We start from the raw sequence: 6,000 nt of genomic DNA on the forward strand, positions 1-6,000 counted from the left end.
GATATGGAAAATTATGGATCAACTGTAGGCTTAGAATGAGTAGCAATGGTAAAATTGGTATTTGTTTAATAGCAATGGTGTAATGGATTTGTGAGATTTGACATGAAATGATCATTCTCTTTTGAAAGAAACTTGGTCTGTGCATATAATGATCTCCTTTGTCGTCTTGGAACTTGCAAAATCTTAGCACTTTTTTGCAATAAATTGTAAGACTATCAAAAGAGGGAGGTGATTAGTCCCTCTTCATATGATATATAAACAAAAAACTTCAGAAATAGTATTAATAAAACAAATTCAAGAAAAATTAAATGCACTTTTACCTGTTTCTAGCCAATTTTGAGCTCCACACACTTAATTCTTCATTAATATGCCAAAAACCAAATTGACATAAGCTACTGAATTGTGTTGATTCTACAGCTACCAAAAACACAGATTGTTGCACTGCCTTGTTGCTTTACAACCTAGAATGAGACTCGGATGGTGGGTTTTCAATTATCGAAGTTGGTTTTCTTAATATTTTTAGGTTTTGATGGAAGTTAAATCCTGTAATTGTGTTTTTCCTTTTTATTTAGCACTCCACCCTTGTCCATGATCTTGTGGATCAAGAAAATGCTCAAAACTAAAAATCCTTGGATCAGCTTGAAACCAACACCAAAGCATAGATATCGTCGTTCTGAATTGAACACACTTCATTTCACTAAAATCCGAATCGAACGCTCCTAGAATTGCATTATGATCATTTTAGGAAACAACTAAAAAATGAAATTTTGAGTTTGCAGGGACGGCCAGTCAGCAATCTATATGCTGACATGATAAGTTGATTGTGCCTCATCGGCTAATGGGTGATTAACATGTGTCACTGTTTCGTTGGTTGACATGTTTAATTTTTATTGGTCAACGGGTTAGAGTGGTGGGCCAATGAGGAAGTGCCATGTGGCCTCCTCATGGCGGCCAAAATTATGTTTGGAGTTCGAAGGGCCTTAACAGGAATTGAACCTGAGACCTCACATGCACCACCAAATCTCATTACCAACTCGTATATATTGTTCTTTGTTAAATATAACCCAAAAACCTATATTTAAGTTTAAAATGCGCCTTTTTGGGGGAGGGGGTCGGGGCTAAGCCTTAGTCCCTGGTCCCATGCAATGCAATATGACTATGGCGCGGAGGATTGGGAGTGGTTTTAATCGTCTTACAAATTTTTTTCCTGGTCAGGAAGGCTAGATTCATGCACCGTTCCCAATTTCTGGGTGCACCGGTTGGCTTTGGGTCGAATTATAGGCTCATTAATAGCAAAATTGGGTAGAAACTTTAAAAAGTCATATCTTTCTCAACTTTTTGGCCAAATGAGGTGCGAAAAGAGTCAAAACAAGGGTTTTCGATAGTGCTGGATCCATTGGAGACATCCATTTTTCTGCTTGATCTTTCTAAAGGTCTGTATTTGTACTTTTTATTGTGAATTTAGATTTCTTATCCAATTTTTATTGCAAAATTCTAATACTAATTTTGTTCAATTTTCTCTTATGATCTTCTAGACTGCAGGGAGCACAAGAAGAGAGCATAATCATCAATATTGAATCTCTTTATTCATTTGGAATTTGAAATTAAAAAGACAAAGTGAGAGGATTTGATCTCTAAATTCATCTTGTGGCTATCAAAACTCTTATTTATCTCCTCCTTCTCAAATATTCCTTCTCTTTCTACATATTCCTACAATTTATTAGTGAGATGGGTGGTCCTTACTGCACCACCAAAAACAAAATTGCAAATAAAATGAAATCTAACTTAAAAAACTTAAAAAAAATACACACACATCACCAAAAATGTTTTTTTTATTCATTAATTCTATCCTATTCTACTCTATTGGAAATAGAATAATTTGATCAAGTGTATGCATATTTCCAGTGTAACCATGTTTGTAATAGAACTAAAAATATATTCATGCTTAGTTCTGAAAAATATGCATTAAAACACATCAAAGCATTGTTGGAAATTGACAACTAATTTGTAAATTTGGGTAAAATGTATTAGTTATTAACAAGTTAGTTTTATACCGAAACATCGGTTATATAACTGAGGAGGCTCATATAAAACTAATGAATGCTCGAACTATTGTAAGGAGAATCACTTATTGATTGAATAGAGATTCCAATACCTTGCCCCATGGATGTTTCCTTGACACTCTGTCAGGGTTTTGCCACGTAAATCCTGAGTTATTACTTGTGTGGTTGTATTCAGTTTCCTGTCGGTTTCATTTCTCTCTTGTTTTGTAACCTCCATAAACTACAATTGGTATCAGAGAAAAGGAGTTGGGTTGAGTTGGAGGTCTTGGAGGCATTTGCAATTTTTATTTTTTTTTAAAGAGGGCAATCTGCATGTGTGGACCAGAGCGCTATGTAAAATCCTGGTAAAACCATGTGTGATTTTTTGAAGTCAGAAGGCTGAGGAGACGTTGCATAAGATGCTGGTGAAGGAGGAGAGACACATCAGAAGGTTGGATCATTGAAGTGTGTTATGAACAGCCTACTGCGGACCCGTCGAGGAGTGGAACCTGTGCACTGTCTAGAACCTGCGTGTGAAGGGAACCGCTGCTCTGTCCAGCGTGCTGCCAACTCTTGTTGCCATCTACATGCATGTTAAACTACTGTTGTGTGCGCCCTCTGCGTATTACCACTGGCTTGCCTAGAGGTGTGGCCCAGAGCCGTCGAGCAGAACCGGTTGCGTGGAGGCTCATTGCTTATCAAGCAGAACTGGAAGCCTTGCAAGCCTGCGTGAAGCCTACGTGTGGCTTCTCTCTGCATGGTCGACCTGCATGCTGGTCCTGCGTTGACTGGTGAGGAACCTGCTACAGCAAACCCCTCTGTCATTGCTGGAAGACTCTGCGTGTGGCTTCTCTCTGTGTGGTCGAGGAAGCTGCAAGCCTGCATATGAAGAGTGTTGCCCCTGCGTGTGAAGGAAGCCTGCGTGGCTGCATGTGAAGGGAGGGACCTGCGTGCTGGCCATCTGCGTACTGAAAACGGGTATTTATTTATTTATTTATTATTATTATTATTATTATTATTTTATTTTATTTTTTATTTTTGCAGTGGAAGGGTTTTTTTATTTAATAAAAAAAGGCAATTTTTTTTTTCTTTTTTCTCGAAGAGTTACAGAAAAATTTGAATAGGGAGATTTTTTGTTTTTTAAACAAAAATAGACTTCTAAAGAAGAAACCCTAAGAGGAAACCAGAAATTGAAGAAACCCTAAACCTTTGTTTTCTTTGAGAAACCTAGTTAAAAGAAGGATTTGTAAGAAAGAAATGGCCAAGATGTCAAATGCAAAGTTCAAGGTGGAGAAATTCACCGGCAAGAGCAACTTTGCTCTTTGGAAACTGAAAGTTAGGGATGTACTGGTGCAACACGGGTTGCAAGGCATTGGATGGGGAAAATAAGAAACCTGCAAGCATGACTTATTCATACTGGGAGGGCTTGGATGCCCGAGCTCTCAATACCATCAGGTTATGCCTGGCGGATGAAGTTCTCTTCAACATTGTTGAAGAGAGTACAACTTCAGGTTTATGGGAAAAACTGTAAAAACTATATATGACAAAGTCGTTAACCAATAGAATTTATTTGAAAAGACAATTGGACAGCCTTTGAATGAAGGAGGGTTCAAAAGTTGCAGAACTTTTGAATGTTTTTAATACACTTATATGCCAATTAACAGATATAGAAGTTAAAATTCAGGAAGAAGAAAAAGTTATAACCTTGCTGTGTTCTCTGCTCGAATCAAGGGATCACTTCGTAACTTCAATCAGTTTGAGCAACGCTGATTCTTTGAAATTTGAATCAGTTGTGGGAGCTCTCTTGTCTGAAGAAGTACGAAGAAAATCCAGCACTGAAACAACTGCATCAAAAGCCATGATAGTTAGAGGATGGTCAAAGGAAAGAGGAGAAAGAACAAGGGGGTCTTCTAGATCTAAATCAAAGGGAAATAAGTGTAAGGAAAAATGTTGGCACTGCAATAAAATTAGACACATGAAGAAATACTATTGGAAATGAAAAGAATTTGATATCCCGAAGAAGGAAGCAAATTAGGTTGATTCAGGTATGATAGACAAAGTTTTATTTGTTGAAGAGTTATGTATGATAGATGAAAGTTCACTTGTATGTAATGTCTCTCAAGGTTTTGAAAGTTGGTTGTTAGACTCTAGTGCTTTTCATCACGTGTGTCCACACAGAAATTGGTTTACTTCGTATGAAAATGTAAATGGTAGTTATGTGTTTATGGGTAATAATGTATCATGTCAGACTATTGGGATGGGAAATATCAGGATTAAAATGTATGATAACATAGTTAGAACATTAACTAGTGTTAGACATGTACCTAATTTGAAGAAAAATTTGATTTCTTTGGGAGTGTTGGATTCGGATGGTTATAAGTTTACAGGTCAGAATGGAGTGCTGAAAGTCTTTAAAGGCGCCCTAGTTGTTATGAAAGCAGAAAAGGTCGGAAATATTTACAGACTCAAATGAAGTACTTAGGTCAGTGAAGCAACAATTGTGTCCAAAAAAGAAGAAGAAGGTACTCACCTATGGCATCAGTGATTGGGTCACATGAGCAAGAAAGGTCTTCAGGTACTGATGAAATGTAAATCACTTCTTGATTTGAAATCCTTGAAGTTGGATTTCTGTAAACATTGTGTGTATGGAAAATAGTGTAAACAGAGATTTAAAACTGGGAATCATAACAGTAAAGATAATTTAGATTATATTCATTTTGATCTGTGGGGACCATCTCCTGTTGTATCATATGGAGGTGCTCTATATTTTTTAACGTTTATTCATGATTTCTCCCATAAAGTTTGGGTCTTTATGCTAAAAAAGAAAACTGATGTATTCAATGTCTTTAAACAATTTAAAGCAATGGTAGAGAAAAGAACAGGAAAATCAATTAAATGTTTAAGAACTGACAATGGTGGTGAATTCACTTCAATAGAATTTGAACAATACTGTAAGGATGAAGGAATTTTTAGACACAAAACTGTTGTTTATACTCCTTAGCAAAATGGTGTTGCTGAACGTATGAATCAGACTCTTATGGAAAGAGCTAGAAGCATGATTAGCAATGCTAACTTGCAAAAGGAGTTGTGGGCAGAAGTAATATCCACTGCTTGTTATTTAGTTAACAGATCACATTTAGTAGCAATTAATTGTAAAATTCCTAAAGAGGTTTGGACAGGTCAGTCTTGTGATTATTCACATTTAATAATATCTGGCTATGATGTTTATTCTCTTATTCCTAAAAATCAACATTCAAAATTAGATCCAAAATCAAAATGTTATGTCTTTGTTGGGTATGACTATGTAGTGAAAGGATATAGGTTGTGGGATCCTACATCACGGAAGATAGTCATTAGTAAAGATGTAACATTTGATGAATCTTCTTTTTTTTTTAAATCAAATTTTGAAAGAATTGAACAGGAACAGGTATCGCCAAATCAAAAAATTCAGTTGGAGGCTAGACCTTTCGATGACAGTCAAAATGAAGAAAAGACTTCTGGAGAAAAAGGTGTTGAAGGTACAAAGAAAGCTGTTGAAGTTTCTGAACCAGTTCAGCAACTAGTCACTCTAAGAAGGTCTACAAGGGAAAGAAAAACTCCCAAAAGGTATGAAGATTCTGCTTCATCTTTTGCTTTGATTACTGAAGATGGGGAACCTTCTTGTTATCAGGAAGCAGTAGATGATATAGATAGCGAAAAATGGAAAACGACTATGGAAGAAGAAATGGATTCCTTAGCCAAGAACAATACCTGGTATCTTGTAGAACTTCCTGAAGGGAGAAGCATTGTTGGATGCAAATGGGTCTTCAAACTGAAACGGAAAGTTGATGAAGTATCGAAAGGTATAAGGCGAGACTGGTAGCAAAAGGGTATTCTCAGGTTGAAGGTATCGACTTTCATGAGATTTTTTAACCAATTGTATAACTTGTTTCTATTCATACTGTATTGGCACTAACTG

The sequence above is a fragment of the Pinus tabuliformis genome, chromosome 8, assembly GCF_031772625.1.
Source record: "Pinus tabuliformis cultivar Carrire ecotype Pingquan chromosome 8, CPIR1, whole genome shotgun sequence".
NCBI classification, from domain to species: Eukaryota; Viridiplantae; Streptophyta; class Pinopsida; order Pinales; family Pinaceae; genus Pinus; species Pinus tabuliformis.